This window comes from Notamacropus eugenii, chromosome 4 (assembly GCF_028372415.1).
Source record: "Notamacropus eugenii isolate mMacEug1 chromosome 4, mMacEug1.pri_v2, whole genome shotgun sequence".
Taxonomy (NCBI): domain Eukaryota; kingdom Metazoa; phylum Chordata; class Mammalia; order Diprotodontia; family Macropodidae; genus Notamacropus; species Notamacropus eugenii.
This window is the reverse complement of record NC_092875.1, coordinates 289,178,322-289,198,102: the sequence shown is the minus strand read 5'-3', so window position 1 is coordinate 289,198,102 and position 19,781 is coordinate 289,178,322. Positions and strand designations below refer to the sequence as shown.

The window sequence follows — 19,781 nt, the reverse complement described above, 5'->3', positions numbered from 1 at the left end:
TGGGGGTAGTCACCAAAAATCAGGGGTTAGAAATTTGGGGTGATGGAGTATGGTGGTGTTCCTGACAGAAATAGAGAAGTTCAAAAGAGGACTGGGTTTGGGAGAAAAAATAATAAGCCCTCTTTCATGCAGGTGAATTCTGAAAGATATATGGGATATCCAGTTTGAAATGCATGTGGTAACACGGGACTGGAGCTAAGGGTTAGAGTTACAGACCCATGAGTGTGTTTGCTGAAAAAGACCATGCCATCAGAGAAATAATGACATGACTTGCACTTGACTTTGTTTTGAGTGATGGAGGGCTGTGCAGGTCACCAGTCTCACTTCTCCCCCAGAGCCTTCTGAATCCAGTGACCAGATATTCATCAGGATGACTGGAGATGACCCAGGATGAGGCAATTGGGATTAAATGACTTGCCCAAGGTCACACAGCTAGTGACTATCAAGTGTCTGAGGTGAGATTTGAGCTCAGGTCCTCCTGACTCCTGCACTGGTACTCTATCCACTGCACCACCTAGCTGCCTGGACCCCAGACCCATGAGTATCTGTATAAAGATGATCATCAAACTGGTAGAGCTTATGAGGTTACCATGGGAGAAACTATAGAGATGAAATAAGAGTGAACAAGATAGAAACAGTACACAGCCACCACTAGGAACCTGAGATTGGTGATGATTCAGTAAAGGAGACTGAAAAGAAGTATTCAGATAGGGGTAGAACCAAGAGAGAACAAAATCCCAGACAGGAGAAAGTAACAAGAAGGAAGAGGTGACTGATAGTGTCAAATGCTGTGAGAGGTCAAAAAGAAAGAAAAGATTTTTAAAAGGCTATCCAATTTGGCAAATAAGGAACTATTGATAATTGTGGTGATGTCAGATGGCAAGAGCTTCAAAATAAGAAGAAAGGAAGTAGAGTCACTGCTTGTAGCTGCATTTCTCTAGGCATTTTGCTGAGAAGGAAGGAAAAGATATAGAACAACAGCTAGCAGAGATGGTGGGGTGTAGAATTGTTAGGGATTTCTTTGTGGAAGAGAGATGCTTAATCGTATTTGGGCAACAGAGAAGGAACCATACTGGAGAGAGAAAGAAGAAGATTGTGGGAGATATCTATAAGAGAGAACAAGACATGTGAGTATGTGTAAAAAAGGTCAATACTGGGAATAATCCGGAGTGGGAATCTGATAAGGTAGGAACTGCAATAGGACAAGGTATCATCAACAAAATTTGTTGTCAGAGGGTAGATTAGAGTTCAATTGGTTAACTAAGGTTTAAGGATTGGGGAGAAAGGAGAGTAAAGCAAAGGTAGGGTTAAACAAGTGCAACGTCTGGAGAAGTAATGGAGGGGGCAGAAAATGTAGATCCCAGTGAGAGGATGAATTACATTTAGGAAGAATAAAAAAGAGAAAAATGGGAAGATAAGAGGTGATGATTGGATAAAGGAGTTTTTTGAATTCTTTATCACAGATATAGAAGACCTGTGGGTGACAGCAAGAGCAACAGTGTTATTGGCCATCTGTGTGACTCACAGGAACTTAGGAGATCAAGGAATGGGAAGATTAAAGTGTTTGAGGGAACAACAACAAATATGTTGAAATCCCCTAATAAAAGGGCAGGAATTGGTGTGGGGAGGAAGTTTGCAAGGCATCTAGTGAAATCCTTGAGAAAGAAGACAAAATGGAGTAGGAGTCAGTAGATCATTGGCACCAATATCTAGTCTAGGTGATAAATTTGAGTAGAATGAAGCCCAAAGTAGGCCCTGTTGCTGAGTGATGGTGGTTGATGGAGAATTTGGAAGTGGCAATGAGAGGAAGGAGCAATAAGTATTCCCATTGCCGTCTGGGGCTATTTTGTGTGTGATACGAAGCAGAATGGGAAGATGAATAAGGACTTAGTGTCATTGGGGAGGGGAGGGATGGATCTAGGCAGATCTCTCTGAAGGCAAGAATATATAAGTACAAAAGAAGAGATTTTAAATGAAAGAAATTTTCTAATTATGGAACAAGAATTACAAAAGGCACAGTGGAAGAGGTGGGAAGATATGGAGGAGATCATTGGAAGGATAGAGTTGAGGTGAAGGGGATGAGAGAATGGGAAGTAGGAAGTAGGATTACTCTTGAGCAGCAGAGGATTCGGTATTATTGGGTAAGAGAAGGTGGCATTGTTCTTAGTTTCATTGGTAAGTCTAAGCAGTGGTAATAGATGGGTGGAGATGCCTTATTCAAAACAGGTTTTCTTCAGTGCCTAGTAATCTTCTATGTCAGTGCTTCATTTGACAGAGATAGTATAGAGGACTGAAATGAATAAATATTTGGGCTAAATGATCCCTAAAGCTTCTTCTAATTTTAAGATACAAATATGTTTTTTTTTTCACTTGTTTCTCAACCTTAGTTAGGTTCCAGTAATTAAATATGATTAATTGTCGATGAAATTTCTTCATAGTACTTCTTTGCAGGCCAGTTTTCTGTGATTAAATAATCCTCAAATATGGTCTCTTGGTTGGTAAAAGAACAAAAGACTTTCATAACTTTAAAGGATCTGAGAGGTTATATATTCCAAAAGAATTGTTTTTGATGATACTAGCCAAAATGCCCACAGTGATCAGCTGATTTACCCAAGATCACAAACCAAAGATCCCTAATCCTTTTATTTTACAATTTTACATTCCTCCTCAGTAATTTTTTAAATGATATTCCATAGTCATTATTTGAGAAGATATCACATCTAGACTGACACAGATCAGCTCAGAAGAAAAGAAAACAAAATGGAGAAATTTTGCAAAAAAAAAAAAAACAAAACGTAAACATTAAAAATTAAGTTAAAAAAGCGGAAAGAAATGGAGGGAGAAAAGAAAAAGAAACATCTATTAAGTATTAAGTTGTGCAGGAAAAGGACAAAAGACAAGTAGGGTACACTTTCTACCTTGTTAAAGGTAATACTGTTTTTGGTTGGGCCTATGATTTCATTGGTGTAGGAAATTCTCAGTCAGAAAATTCACTATAGCCTTTGTTATAATCTATAATCTCAGAGAGTCTTCTGGTCATGCTGAGATGTTACATAATGGTTTCATGGTCATATGTGTCACAGGTGGGACCTGAACACAAGTTTTTCTGATGCCAGTGTCTGACTCTATTTGCTATTCTATGTTGCTCTCAAATACAATATACATTTAAAAAATTAAGTGTAAGAGAAGTCGTAATGGTAATTTAAATGGGAAGAACTTCCCCATTCATTAATAGGCCCATGTGACCTGCTTAAATCACATTGAAGTCTAAGCCACATGTGGTGGGAGGAGCTTGGTGAATGGGTGGAACAGGAAGGGTGGAGCAGAGCTGAGAGGAAGTGAGTGAGAGAAGTTAGGGCAGAGGGAGAGAAAGGACACAGGCAAGCAGACACAGCTAAGTTCTTGAGTACTTCTTTGTTTGTGGGAAGGCCCCAGCAAGGGGGGAGAGGGAAGGGGAAAACTTGGAAATGCCTTTGTCCACTGCAGTGCTAACGTATATTGACTTCTTGGTTACTATGATGGATTTGGCTTTATGGTTTTGGGATTTGGCTTTCTGGTGTCTGAATAAATGTTTTTCTTCTGCCTTCTGTATGGAGAGTCTGCTATACTTTGTGATTCAGAACCATGCTGGCATATTCATGGTCACCACCAGTGCTGTGAATATAGCCTTGGCAATACAGAAGTCTATTATTTCTCATTGTAACCCAGCTTCCATTCAAACTTAGGACAGTTTGGTAGGGGGGCAGCCCTGTGATGAGTATTGCTAAGTATGTAGAGAGACTGCATTCTGATTAGATGAGGGACTGCTGAGTGAAATGCTATGTACCTATCTTGAGTGAATTATTTATTTGACATTTGGGTGAAACAGTAGACAGAGTGTTGAACTGACTTCAAATCTAGCCTTCATCACATACTAGTTATGTGAACCTGGGCAAGGTACTTTTAAACTCTGTCTGCCTCAGTTTACTCATTTGTAAAGTGAGGAAAATAATAGCACCTACCCTCTAGGTTATTGTGAGGATGAAATGAAATAATATTTAGAAAGTCAAACTAAAGAGCTATATACATGCTAGGCCTTGTTGTTGTAACAATAATGATAATTATTATTAATATAAATTATATTATTTGATAATAATAATAATTATTATAGAGAATACACATGGAATGTGTATGTGTGTGTGTGAGAAAGACTTTGATATGAGATACATTTTCTTGTTTTTTTTTTTTTAGTTATTTTAGTTTGTTTTAATATCTCTTGTCTCAGGAGTCCTTAACTTTGGTTTGGTTCTTTATAATTTTCAAAGTCTTTTATTTGAACAAAGTTTTGTACCTCTTCCACTGATTATCTTTTTAATTTAGTTATTTATTCTAATTAATGTACATTAATTTTACTTAATCCCTAATCCCTTCCCATTGAGAAATTAAAAAATGTAAAAGTAAAACCCTCATAGTAAATGTGTACAGTCAAATAAAAAAAATGTCCCATAATGTCTGTGTCCAAAAATCTGTCTCATTCTTCATTTTAAACTTTCTATCACCTCTCTGGTTGGAGGCAGGTTGCTTAATCATCTTTGGTCCTGTTAAATAAATGTTTGGCATGGCAGAGTTTTAAAGACTTTTGATAGTTTTTTTTATTTCCTTTATAACATTGTGGTAATTATTCTTCTAATTCTGTTCCCTTCACTCTACATCAGTTTATAGAGGTCTTCTGAGTTTCCTATGAAACTTTACATTTCATAATTTTTTACAACGTGATAATATTGCCTTGCATTCATATACCATTTTTTTTTTCCCATTCCCCATTAGGTAAGCTCGCCTTAAGTTTCCAGCTTTTAGCTATTATGAAAAAAAAACTCCTTTAAATATTTTCTTCTTGTTCATGTGGGTATTTTTCTTCTTTCTTTAATTTCTATGATATATATCAAGTAGTATAATGAATGGGTGAGAGGGTAGATACATAGTTTAGTGATTGGGGACCACAGTTTTAAATTGTTTTCCCAAATGGCTGGAAATTTTTACTAACATTTGAATTCTCTTTCAAGTCTTTACCTCCAGTGAAGTAATTTTTTTTCTAATTCTTTCCCTTACTACTCTCATTTCATTTTATATCATCATATATTCTTTTAAAAAATGCTTGTATTCTAAGAATTCTAGGTGAACTTATCATCAAACTACAATTTTCTTTTTTTTTTATTTTTTCTTTTTTATTTTTTTTATTATTATTTTTTAATGTTTAACAATCACTGCCATACAATTGAGATTTTATCCTCCCCACACCTACTCCCCACTACCCCCCTCCCTCCCCACGACTGCATACAATTCTGTATAGGCTCTACATATACTTTCCTATTGAGTATATTTTCACTATAGTCATGCTATGTAGTCAGACTAAAATAAATGAAAGAAATCATATAACAAATCAAAACATCATACACAAACACATACACATACACAAACATGATCTGCTACATTTTGTGAATGACTTCCATATTTCTTTCTCTGAGTGTGGAAGGCATTTTGCCTTGAGAACCACCTTTGGGATTTTTTTTTTTTTATAAGAAGCTTTTGCGTTATTACAAAATTCCAAGTCCACCAGAAAAAACTCTTGCACACTGTGGTCGTTGCTGTGCACAAAGTTCTCCTGGTTCTGCTCCTTTCACTCAGCATCAGGTCATATAAGTCCTTCCAGGCCTCTCTGAAGTCTTCTTGTTCATCATTTCTTATGGCACAATAGTACTCCATTACATTCATATACCATAATTTATTCAGCCATTCTCCAATTGATGGACATCCCCTTGACTTCCAGTTTTTGGCAACTACCTAGAGTGCTGCTATAAACATTTTTGTACATGTGGGACCCTTTCCCATTTTTATGATCTCTTGGGGATATAGTCCTAGTAGCGATATTGCTGGGTCAAAGGGTATGCACATTTTTGTAGCCCTTTGGGCATAGTTCCAAATTGCTCTCCAGAATGGTTGGATGCGCTCGCAGCTCCACCAACAATGAATTAGTGTTCCAACTCTCCCACATCCTCTCCAGCATTTATCATTTTCTTGTTCTGGCATGTTTGCCAATCTTATAGGTGTGATGTGGTACCTCAGAGTTGTTTTGATTTGCATCTCTCTAACCAATAGTGATTTAGAGCATTTTTTCATATGATTATAGACATCTTTAATTTCTTCCTCTGAAAATTGCCTGTTCATATCCTTTGACCATTTATCAATTGGGGAATGACTTGTATGATTATACATATGAGTCAGTTCTCTATATATTCTAGAAATGAGGCCTTTATCTCCGAGCTTAGCTGTAAATATTCTTTCCCAATTTCCTACATCCCTCCGGATTTTGGTTGCATTGGGTTTGGTTGTGCAAAAACTTCTCAGTTTAATGTAATCAAAGTTATCCATTTTGCATTTCATAATGCTTTCTATCTCTCCTTTAGTAAAGAATTCTTCTCTTCTCCATAGATCTGATAAATACACTATTCCTTGCTTCTCCAGTTTATTCATGGTATCAATCTTTATACCTAAATCATGTACCCATTTGAACTTTATTCTTGTGTACGGTGTCAGGTATGGGTCTATGCCTAATTTCCACCACACTGTTATCCAGTTTTCCCAGCAATTTTTGTCAAACATTGAGTTCTTATCCCAGAAGCTGGGGTCCTTGAGTTTATCAAACAGAAGGTTGCTATATTCCTTGCCTACTGCATCTTGAGTGCCAAGTCTATTCCACTTGTCTACCTCTCTGTTTCTTAGCCAATACCAAGTGGTTTTGATAATTGCTGCTTTATAGTAGAGTTTGAGGTCTGGTAGCACTAGGCCACCTTCCCAAGCATTTCTTTTCATTAGTCCCTTTGATATTCTGGACCTTTTGTTTTTCCAAATGAATTTTGATACTATTTTATCCAGCTCTAGAAAATAATTGTCTGATAGTTTAATTGGTATGGCACTAAATAAGTATATTAATTTAGGTAGAATTGTCATTTTTATTATATTAGCACGGCCTACCCATGAGCAACTAATGTTTTTCCACTTACTTAAATCTGACTTTATTTGTGCAAAAAGTGTCTTGTAATTGTGTTCATATAATCCCTGGGTTTGTTTTGGCAGGTAGACTCCTAAGTATTTTATACTGTCTACCCTAGCTTTAAATGGGATTTCTCTTTCTATCTCTTGCTGTTGGACTTTGTTGCTAATATATAGGAACGCAGAAGATTTGTGTGGGTTTATTTTGTAACCTGCAACTTTGCCAAAATTGTTTATTAATTCAAGTAATTTTTTACTTGAATCTCTGGGATTCTCTAGGTAAATTACATTTTTCTTTGAGGATTTGTTTGCAGATGTTTTACAGATTTTTTTTTTTCTCTTCCTGGGTTTGTGTCTTAGCTACGCAGAACAACAATGGCTTTTTAAAAAAATCACTTAAGTTGTTTATTTGTCTCCCTACTCGTACTTCCAACTTTACTTTCCTAAATGGGACTCTACATTAAGGCTAGATTCTGCATACTTCTAGAGGTAAGGTTGGATCCTTGTTTAGTCTTGATTTGCATTCCTTAGAGTTTTGCTACTGCTTTATTCTGTTTTGGAATATTGTGTTTTATGATATTTTCAGGAGTGGCTTGGCATGATGACTTCATATTTTTCAGTGTACCCTAAGTAATCTGAACTAAGGTTAAATCTGATCATTGCCCTCCTCCTCTGAACTTTGCAAGGTTCGGACCACGGTTTGGGTCTGGCTCATTTACCTGTAAGCTTACTGCTAGTTGGATCTCGGATAGGTTACTGCCGACCCTAAACCCGTGTTAGCCACCTGAAAGTCTCTGTAGGTTCAAAGAAAGAGAATTGCAAGCTCCCTGCTTTGTCTTAGATTCCTGCTCTGTTCATTCAGCTGCAGGTCTAATCCTGCACATATAGGCTGTATTGCAAACTCCACTCCAGAGTCAGTGCCACCTGCTTCTACTCATTTCTTTTCCTGTTCCTAGCCCAGCAAAGAGTCATTGGCCAGATCCTAGCTTTATTCACAACTGCTCTTTGTCCTGGAACACTGTTTCAGGTCAGTTCATGCTCAGGTAGAGGGCCATTCTTTAATCTAAACTGGATCTGCAACCAAGCTCTGTGGTCAGAGCAACACAGCTGCTGGATGCCACCTGCTCCTGCTTCCTGAGCAGGGGAAAAAAATTACTCATGTTTTCTCCTTGAATATTTCAGTCTTCACTCAACCTCCTCAATCTTCGTTGGACTGGTTGTGGGGGAAAAGATGTATTGCTTCTTCTTCCTCTTTCATTTTGGTCAGTCAGTGTATCCTAGAGAAACTTGGAATAAAGGATTGGAGCCCTTGGAGCCAGCTCCATCATTTACCTTAACCTTAAGGGTTGCAATTCTATATAGGTTGCTAAGAGAGAGTCTTCCCTGAGTGAGATCACTCGTTCTTGGTTTGAGCTGAAATCTTATCTTGCTTCCAGCTGATGAGTTTATTTCTTTACTCCTGTATTCTCTAGTAAAATGTCTCTGATTTTGGTTTATTCTCTTGATTGGATAAACAAATTTACTCATTGTTCTCTATTTCTGATAATCTTTGTACAACTACTCTCTGTCAGGGGCTGGTGGCTTCTCTTTTTATGTGAATTCATTGGCTCATATAATGTCTATGCCTTGTATTTTATAATAAATTCTTTTTGCCTCATTTTCCTGACTTATCTATTAAGTCCGATTTGTTAAGGTGAAGCCCTAATGAAGATTTTCCTTTCAACCAACTACATCCTGCCTTAAGCATAATTAGGAAAGTGGTTTTTGTTCTGAGCCTTTCATAACCCCAGAGTAGAGATTTTTGATGGGTAACAGATACAATTCCAGTATGATAACCCTTATGAATACTTATAGAGGAGAGGATTCCTAGTCGTGATGGTCTTGAAATTTTCCTGCCCCTTCCTCCAGCTTGTATGATGAAGGTGAAGGCACAGCCTTCCTCCTGCTCCATGACAGGTGGGTCAGATAGACTCACATCTGTTCATGCCAGCTTTGAGTCTTGTCTATATTTTTAGGCAGACCACACACATCATAGAGTATATAATCTTATATTTTGATCTTTGTATATTATTTTTGAAATTTATTGATGATTGGCAAGCTCACAATAAAAAGAAATATACAAAAATTAACAAAAGACTAGAAGCATCCTTCTTTGGATAAGTGGGTAAAGACTGTGAGTTTTGACTCATTGAGTCCAGGGCTTCCTCCTCCTCCTCCTCCTCATCATCATCATCATCATCATCATGTACTTCATTGCTGCTGCTATTGTTTGATGCTACTACCATTCCTCAATAGACTGGATCTTTTGATTAACCAGCCCTATCTGGGATGAAAAGATAGATAATTTCCTTTATCCTGCACCCTCATCTCTGAAAATAGCAATATGACCTCCTTCAGGATTGTTTTTTCTCTTCTTTTAAGTGAACATACATTATGGGTAAACATAAAATGTTTATTAAGCTAGTAAGTCAAACATTTTTCTTTTGACTTGGGTGATTTACTAGAGTTAAGGCTTACCATGCGAAGAAAAATAAAGAAAAAATACAGATTAATTTAACTCACCCAAAACAGCAAAAAAAAAAAAAAAAAAAAAAAAAAAGAAAAAAAGAAAAAGAAAAAGAAAAAGAAAAAAAGGAAAAAGACAGCAGAGACTGGCAAGACAAAAGGGTAAGTGTTTGTGCACCTTTTGTGATGTATAAAGGGCTTTTTAAACATCTATTCACACTTTACAGCTAAATGAATGAATTAATTAGAAATCATTTGAATTCTTTGAGAGAGAGAGAGAAGTAAACAGAATATGAGAGAGGAGAGGAGAGTATCGGAAAAGAGAGGAAAGAAGAGAAAAGAGATCCAGCTTTGAAGAGAGAAAAGGAGATTAATATTTATTATCAGGATACTATCTCAAACCTCTGACATGTACTTAAAGAAGTCTGGAGTTGGGAGAAGGAGGAGGGGAACCCATAATATCCTTCATTAAAATTCACTTTTTCTCAACCCTTTAGTCAGGAGATCTTACCTAAGTTCTAACCTAAAGGCTTGTTACTGTAGTTTAAACCTCTTTCCTCATACTCTGCCCTCAGGAGTTACCCAGCACCCCTTCACACATTGAAGTGTAGCCATTAAAATGCTCCCTCTGGCTTCAGTTCTCTCAGCTGAAGTAATTGGGATTATTAACTCATAGACCATATTTTCTATCTCTTTAATCATTTTCATTCATTCCCTATGCCATTTCTAAATTGTTCACAAAGTATTTTTAGATGAGAAATTTCATATCTATACAAGAAGATTAAAAAACCTAACTCTCAGTTTGATTCCATCCTTCAGATCCTTGACTCTTTATTAAAATTATGGGTCTAATCACCAGTGAACCTCACTTTAAGCAACTGCAATATATGAAAATCAAGATCTCTAAAGCCAACAAATTACAGAATTATCTAGTCTACATTGCAATATTCTTGGTTTTATGAAAAGGATTCTTTAATAAAATAAGAGACTTCTTGAACATACTTGATATATAGTTTGCCTTACAGAATTTAATAATTTTAGACATTTTATTATGCTAAAATATATCTGTAAAATATTTTATACTATGACTGTGTCACATTTTGGTATTTTCTGCCTTAACTAATCTACTTGGAAATGCAACTTGTAAGTTAATAATTGACTAATCTATGTTAGGTATCAATGATGAATGGAAAGTGACAGGTATTGTGGTTAGTAAGTGACTAATTAAGAACAGTGTTTACTGATCATTTAACACCAGGCAATGTATAATGATTAGTGAAGACTGGATGAAGCTCATATTTTGTATTTATCCTGGGCCATATCAAACCATTTTACAGAGGCAGAATGGAATAATGTCAATCACTAAACAAGCATTTATCAAGTGTTAACTATGTGCAAGCCATGGTGCTAAGCACTGGAGATACAAGGAAAGGCAAAAATTACTCTCCACTCTCAAGGACCTCACAGTCTGATGGGATAAAGTCTAATGTTTGACTGGGGTCAGAAGCCCTGTCTATTTCACTTTGTGAGTTTGGTAATATACGAATTTTTTCTTACTATTTCTTACATATAATCTTGTCTCAAGAATCATCTCTGATTCTAGGACATTCTTATAATTCTGGAACCGTTATAGAAAAAGCCATAACTAAGTATTTGAACACTTGTGGACACAGGTTAAAGGCCAGAGAGTGTGTTATAAGTTAAGAGAAGAGGGCACTTTCATGGTTTAGGGGGAAAGAAATCCTGCAATGATTAGAGATATTAAATGGAAAGAGTTCATTTCAACCAATCACCTGACATATTCTTATTTTAACTGAATATTCTTGCTAACAAAGTGAAAAATTTAGTTATGTCTATACTGCTAAACTGCAAGTAGAATAAGTGCCCCCAAACTTCATTTCTCTATATCCAAAGCCCAGTTTGCCCACCCTAGTCCTTTGACAAGAACAACTCCTTAAAATGGAGGGGTGATTCTAACCATCTATTTGAACTTCTAGAGAAAAGATCAGAATGGACAAGGAGAAAGAATGCTCTAGAGGAAGATTTCTGAAATATGGGATTGCAAATTTACACATTTTTGTTGATGGGAATAATGTGTAATTACAGGATGAGTTTCCTTGGATGGGAGTCAGCAAGTTGAAAAATTGATGGCTATTTCATTTGGCTATGCTAGCGAGCATTTGAACATTCACCCTTGAAGGCTCCTTATTTATCCTGGGACGCAGCAGAATTGAAGTTATAGCCTGAGTGGATACTCTTGGCTTGGGCTGAATTCTCAAGAGCACATATATTTATATGCCCCAGACAAGCTCATTTTCAGTTTTCAACACACATAGTCCTGGGAAGGGAGGTTTAAATTATGTAAGAGTAGTCCCAGTGGACAGTCACATGGAGATAGTTGTTTCTAGATGCAATAAAACTGGGGCAATAAAGGGAATTGGAGATTAGGCTGGTTTGGGGCCTCAAACATTTTCACTCATTGAATTACAGCAGAAGGGCCTCATCACTTATTCTAGCTGAAGTCCCGAGCATTTAGGTGTTAGATTATGCTCCTCTATGGAAGGACAGTTACTTCTAGAGGAACCAATGGAGAATTTCTCATCAATGTCAGCAAGCTTAAAGGAACACAATTCTTCTTACTAATTCCTTGTGGATTCTTTAAAATGAAAAAGAGGAGGGAAACTAATGGATCTAGAGAGGGAATGAATGCTATATCTTTTCCCCAATACCAGACAATTAATCTGTACATGGCCAAAAGGAGGAAGGTCAAGGAAAGCTTACAGAACATCTATAGATGTTACAAAACGTATATAGTTTCTGATGTCCAGATTCTGACTACAAACAACATGGGAAAATTTGTTTTAGCCCACTCTAAATTCTCCCTGATTCTTTTACCATTCTCCTACCCTGTCCCTTCACCCTTCTCTATAACCTTTTTTTTCTTTCTGTTAATGTGATTTCCATATTTTTTCTGAACTCACTTTAATGCTTGGTTCTTTATAATCAATAAGATTTCTAACTTTTTTTCCATTCCTACCTTATATAGGCAATCTTTCCAAAGGAGATAGGCAGGAGAAAGAGGGTTATCCTCTTCCCAGACATCACTCCTCCTTGTAGAAACAATTAAAATACATGTTAACAGTTACCACTTACAAAATAGACTCTGTATTATGTGTCCATGGGATTAGCCCTCAGAAAAACTGGTGAGTAGTTGAAGTTTAGGTTTTATAAGCTTCTACTTCCTCTCTTTCTGTATGTCCTACTTCCTTCATGGCATTTATCTAGTAATCTTTTCCCAGCAGTTCCTTGCTTCCTCTTGGCTGTCCATTCATTTCCTTAGTTGTAGTCTGTTCAAGATCTTAGATGAAGAGAAAGAAGCATGTTAATTAAATCTGTGGGAAGGCTAGAGGGCCAATTTCATTCAGAGGATAATAATAACAGCTAATATTTATATGCTGTTCTATAGTACTAATGCATATTAAAAATACCATCTTGAGCTATACTGACAGCCTGTATAATAGGTAGGAAGAAAGAAAACATGAATTTATGTGCCCACTGCTGGAGATAAGAATGAAAGCAAAAAATACAGTTCCTACTCTAAATAAGCTTATGTCATAATAGGCAAAGACAGCACACAAAAAAGAACTCAAAATGTGGCTGTGGAGAAGATGAAGGTATCTGGTGTGGGGCCACGGGTCTGAAATCCAACGGAAGTCAAGAATGGGACCAAGAGGAGAATGAAGCTTAATCTCTTTTGCAAAATGGAGACTTTGGGAGGAACTTGTCAATAGGAGGAGGGCTTGGGGCAGTTAGTTTTACAGATGAGGGAACTGAGACTTATAAAAAGGCAAGAGATTTGCTCAAAATCCTATACTATAACTAAGGTTTTCTGACTCTCAATGTCATACTCTTTCTAATATGCTTTTAGAGGGGTCATTCACTCTTGATCAGGGATCTTTAATAATAGATAAAATCTAATAAATTGAAATTAAGCAGGGAAAAATGCAAGATCTTACATTTCAGTTTTTAAAAAATAATAAAGAAGTAAAAGATCAGATAAATGTGTTTTAACAGCAGTTCCTAGGAAAAACCCAAAGCAATGCAATAAGTTAGCAGGGTGATTAGACTACCCTCCAAAAAAAAATCCAGCAAGAAAAATAAAATATTAAAGAAGGATTTAGTCACATTCATAGTTCCCTCCACCAATTTAAATGGCAAGGAACCAATAACATGGCATATGTTATTGAGAACTGCCTGATGCTAAGAAAGGTTGGGTGACTTGCAGTGGTCTGGATTTGTAGGCACCTGTGCTGGTCTGAAGATCTAGATCTCTACTAAATGCCTCTCTAGTAGGCAGAATCAGGGGAGATAAAGATAGGGAAATAGAGCCCCAAGGCATTCTACATTGGTATGGGCACACAAGGAAAACTGAGTTCAGTTCTGGGATGTCAGAGATAATCCAGAATAGGGTAAGTGGGATGGTGAGAGAAATGAAAAACAGGTAATAGGAGTACTAATTCAAGGGCCTAGGATTTTTCAGAGGCTCAAATGAGACTCAGAAGACAAGAGGTGGAGTGGGGGTGTAGGGATGGAGAGAGAACATGATGAAAGTCATTTAAATAGTAAGTGGGATAGAAGACAAACTTCTTTTGTGTGTTTACAGATGATAGACCTTGAACTAATTAGTAGAAGTTAGAGAGATCAAATTTAGCTCAATCCAAGAAAAATGTCTATTGATTAGAACTGCCTAAAAATGAAGAGTTTTCTGGAGAGGTAATAAACAAAATCTTTACAGAAATGCTTAGGTAGAGGTCAGATGACCACTTGCTCATTCAGGTTTTAGGTGGGGGATAAAACTAGATGATATCTAAAGTCCTTTCCGATTCAAAGATTAGGTAATGATCATAGATAAGGACTCAGTTTGCAAAGGCTTAAGTTATCTATAGAGCATAGAGAAGTGGCCTTCTAAGGGATCTGTACCTCAGTAAGAAAATCTTAAAGAGTAAACACTCATCAAGATATGAAAGAAAGAAAAATATAGAGAACTGTATAATTTCAGGAACCATGACATAAAATATGAACAAAATATTTGGAGGGGGGAGGTGGAGAATTTCTAGTAACCTTTCATTTCTATTAAAAGAACTAGCACACTTCCTTTATATAGCAGATGCTTAACATATTTCTGGTGAATTCAATATGTATGTGGCCACCTGCAAGAGTTATTCTAAGGTTATTCCCATGATTGAATTATTCATGGAAAATTCAGGGAGGTAGGGATGCAAGAATGAGGAAGAAAGGCATATGGATGGATAAGTAGATTGGTTAGCATAGAGATAAGTAGATAAGTTGTTATCCTTTGTTCTCAAAGAAGACCAAAATGACATCACTTTATAAGGGTTAAGTAACAGTGGGTCCAATAGTGGATGATCGAACAAATATGAGCTTGAGAGATTCTACCACAGGTCAGCCACAAATAGTCCATATGAACATTTGGAATGGAAATGTCTCTAAATTTGCACATCTTGCATTTCTTTTGAGTTATTACAATTCTGCTTTGTTTATAGAGCACAGCACCTTCTTTGATGTGGGCTTGCCATGCTAAGTGGTCCCCTGCCAGTATTTGCCATGTCTTATAATTGACAGATAAATAAATAGAGAGACAGAGATAGGGAAAAGAAGGGAAGGAAAGGGAAGGGGAGGAGAAGGGAGGGAAGCTATATACTCTCCTGATTTCCTTATCATTTCAACATTCATACCCTTATCTTTGTGTATTAATCTTCTTTTCTCTCTAGCTACAGAGCTAAGAATGGTTTTTATATTAAAAAAAATAATAAAATATGAAACAATTTTAATTTCCTATCTGTACACAAACAGGTCTACTTACACCTTGTAAAGAGCATGAGAAGTTAAGTGACTTGCCCAGGCCTCAGATTCATACAACTTGGATATTTCAGAGGTAGATTATCCTAGCACCACGGTCAGCTCTCTACCCCCTATAGTCAATTACCTCTCACAAAATAAATACAAAATACATTTTGGAATGAGTAGGCCACTAACATCTGGGGTGAGGGTGGAGATTAGGGATCTATAAGTCAGTCAAGAAATGTTTATGAAGGTAAGGGAAAGGGAAGGGAATAAACATTTAAATAGTGTCTACTATAAGCCAGGCACGGTGCTAAGGGTTTTTTGCTTTGTTTTTACAAATATTATTTGATTCTCACAAAATGCTACAATGTAAGTGCTATTATTATCCCCATTTTACAGCTGGGGAAGCTGAGAAAAATCGAGTGACTTGCCTAGAGTCACACAGTTACTAAGTGTCTGAGGCTGAATTTAGATTCAATTCTTCCTGACACCAAACCCAACACTCTGTCCATTGAGCCACCAGCTGCCTCATTAAATACTTACTAGTACCTGGCATTATACTGTGCTGGGGATATAAAAAAAGACAAAAATAGATCCTGCATTCAAAGATCTGTAATGGTCATTATGAGAGTTAAAGAACTTCCCCACCCATTAATAGGACTGTTCATTAAGGGAAGCTTGATTAGGGGAGGCCCACACCTTTTTTAAAATTGCTAATGAGATACTCAAAACAAAGTCAAATGCAAGTCATGTCATTATTTCTCTGATGTCATGGTCCTCTTTGAAAACCGAAGGACAAACATAACCTGTGAGTAGACCTAGCTGCCTGAATGAGAACCCAGCTAGCAGCTCATTCTCTCTCTCAACCTCTCCCTTTCCTCTTCATTCTCCTCTCCAAAAGAAGGTAAATTTTGATGGCCAGAAGCTGCCCAGTTAACTTGGGGTTTACTGGTTTTCTCTCTTTCTCTTTTCCTTCCTTCCTTCCTTCCTTCCTTCCTTCCTTCCTTCCTTCCTTCCTTCCTTCCTTCCTTCCTTCCTTCCTTCCTCCCTCCCTCTCTTCCCTCCTCCTCCTCCTCCTCCTCCTTCTTCTTCTTCTTCTTCTTCTTCTTCTTCTTCTTCTTCTTCTTCTTCTTCTTCTTCTTCTTCTCCTCCTCCTCCTCCTCTTCTTCTTCTTTTCTTCTTCTTCTCCTCTTCTTCTTCTTCTTCTTTTTCTTCTGTCTGTCTATCTGTCTATCTGTCTTCCCTAAAACCTTAGACCTAGTGCACTCTGAAACCAGTAGATTGAACAACAATGGGTCCCTGCCCAAGCTCCTCTCAGTGGATGTTTTGGATCCTCCTGACTTACAGTGAATGTCAATAGTAACTGTTTCTGATGGAAGCAACAACCCTGAGGATCCTGCCCCTCGAGGCTCGAGTTATTTATTTATTTGTTCATTCATTCATTCTTTCCTTTGTTCATTCATTTGTTTATTTATTTTTCTTTTCTATTGAAAGGGACCATCCCCTGACTGCTTTTTAAAGAGGTCTATTCACTGAATGGACATTACTTCACTTTAAGTGTGTACCTGAAAAGGCCTTAGGCTAAAAGGCCAAGGTCTCTTATGGCATCCTGGGCCACTTCCAGTCATCCTGATGAATATCAGGTTACCTGGATCCAGATGTCTCAGAAGGATAAAGTGAGGCTAGTGACCTGCACAGCCCTCCTTCACTCAAAACACAGTCAAGTGCAAATCATGTCATCATTTCTCTGATGCCACAGTCCTCTTTGAAAAGGAAGAATGGGCACAGTGAGGCACTAGTTCTGAAGGGTTATGATGCCCTCTGGCTCTGAAAAATATATAAATACTCTGAGGTGAGGTTTTACTTTGGGGCTTAGTTTTTGGAAGAAGGTTTGTGTGCCAGATAAGACTCTGGGCAGTTGCTAAGGAGCCTCCTGGCTTTGAAAACTCAGATGTTGGTGCTTCTCTCTCTGGTAACTATATGTATGGTCAGACAGTTGGATTTGTCTGTTGATCTGTGATGTATGTATTGCTTACAGTCAGACATTTGGAAGCCCTGTCTGTTGATCTTTGTTTCTCTGTTCATATTTTCTCTGAAATTCAGGGTGCTGACTTTTTTCCCTGAACTAAGTGAATGATATATGTGCTTGATTAAAGTGATTGTTGACCCCTCAAAATTTACTTTTCTTTTAGAAAAGCAGATCTATGAACCTGTTCAGCAGGCCCTCTTGTGTATGTCAGGGTCCTTGCTGATACAGGATCTCATATTCTAATGGTACATGTAAATGACTAGGTACACACACAAGAGACTTTTAGACTGGAGGTAGGTTTGATGTAGAAAGCATCACTTTTGGAGAGGCTGAAGGGGGCATATGGGCAAGTGTTTCAAAGAGAAATCTCTCATGTAAGAAATCAAACCACCACAATGACTGCAATTCAAACAATTTGTCCTCAACTTGCCCTTCACTGCTACATGGTAATAATCTTAACTTTTCTATGATTGACTTTCTCCTTTCAGCAGCAATTCCAAACCTGGAAAATGTTCCCTCCTCTGACTCATTTTCTTTGAGGCTCAGCCCAGGTACCACTTCTGCTGTGAAGAAGCCTTCCCCGATCCCTCCAATTGTTTAGCCAGGGATGGTGAACCTGTGACCTTGAGGCCACATGTGGCCCTCTAGGTCCTCAAGTGCAGCCCCTTTCACTGAACTAGACTCACTTGAGGACTTAGAGGACCACGTGTGGTCTCAAGACCACAGGTTCTCCAACCCTGGCTTAGGCTCTCACTCTCCTCAAATTTTTATAGATGACTTCACCAGACTTCTCAGTTGCCCTTCTATTTTCATTTCCTCTGTATATGTATTGTTTTTCACTAGTGAAAGTAAGCTCTATGAAATCAGGAGCTATTTTATTTTTGTCCCCAGCTCCTAAAATAGTATTTTGAGAAAACTGAACACTTTGAAATGTTTATTGAATTATACCTCCTTGTAAGATTACTCTATAAAATAAACATGATCTCCTATGAAAACTCAATCATTCTTTCTAAAAGAAAACTGCCAGCAGAAGTGTAACTGAGATTGTAATTAATAGAGTAGGAGTAGGTACGGGGGATGAGCTACTCAGAAGGAGTTAAAGCTCTTTAACCAATGTTAGAACTCTTAAGTACAATATAGCTTCTTATTACAGATTTCAGAAATCAAGAAAAAATCCATAAGGAAATGAGATGATTATTGAAACCAATTTACTGTGGCAACATGAAGCCTTAAGCAATCGTTTATTATTTCCATGTCTGAAAATCTCCTGTACTGGGATGTTGCTGCCCGATTCGAAGTTTTAGTGAATTTTTGACAACATTTTGTCAAGAGAGAAAATATGAACATTTTTTTGCCATTTACCTTAGGTAACTAACTTCATATCTTTTCTCCTGATTACTCTTCTATTTATATTAATTTCTCATAAGGAAGTGGGAAAAGCATAGCACTATAAAAAAATGCTTTCTTCTCTTTGTTATTACCAAATAACAACAACAACACTTTATTTTCTGTACTTATCATCAAGGCTTAATCTGTGATTGGGTTCAGGACCAGAGACTTAGAAAGGCCCTACATAATACCATGGCTGGCCCTGTTTCAAGCTAAGGTTCTCTGATGGGCACATAGGGATTGGGCCATATACTTCACCAGCTTCACCTTCTCATCTAGCAAAGGCTCACCAATAAGTCAAAGAGATGAATGACTGTCAACTTGGTTGGAACCCAGGACATATATCTCCAGCAGGGCAGTATTTTTTTAATCACTTGGTACTGTGCCATCTTCATGCCCTATTATTTCATGGCCTTTACCTCTTTTGCTTATTCAAGACTCCCTCCGTTTCCCGTTAGCAGATTATTCCTCTTGTATTAGTCGCCATTACTAGGAGACATGGTGGGACATGGGTGGACCCTGACATTCTTAGGGCAGATATGAACAAAGCACATCATGGCAATGTGAAAATGTTCAAAAGGTTTAAAAGATTTCAAGGTTTAAACATGTTTGCGAAGCAGATGTAACAGAACTCTGCCATTCAAAGACAAGGAGTTAAGTTGACTTGCATTTTTCATCTTTTGTCCTCTATTTTTTTCATTATTCACTATCATTACTTAGCCCTCTCCCTTCCTATGTGTCCTCATATTCCATTCCTTTCTTTGTTTGTCCCAGAGGCCACACCATTCCTATCTTGATCCCTTTCTGTGCTCCTTTCCCTTTAATCTTCTTTACTAAAGGAACACATGGAAAACATCTCAGGCTTCCAGATGGGAAACATCTCTGAGTCACTTTTCAGTCCTAATAGTAGGGAGTTAAAAATCTAGATATATTTGATTTTTTTGTTTTCATACCATTTAAAGCT

The 19,781-nt window shown here is 37.4% G+C and overlaps 1 protein-coding gene across 1 annotated transcript in view; it reads right to left on the bottom strand.

Annotated features, from left to right (window-relative positions):
• Positions 1 to 7,162: 7,162 nt before the first annotated feature.
• Positions 7,163 to 19,781, bottom strand: part of C4H8orf34 (chromosome 4 C8orf34 homolog) — a 451,431-nt gene continuing 438,812 nt past the window's right edge. The window contains exon 17 of the mRNA XM_072604790.1: positions 7,163 to 12,892. The gene's annotated coding sequence lies outside the window, so the exon portion shown is untranslated. The remainder of the gene's footprint in view (positions 12,893 to 19,781) is intronic.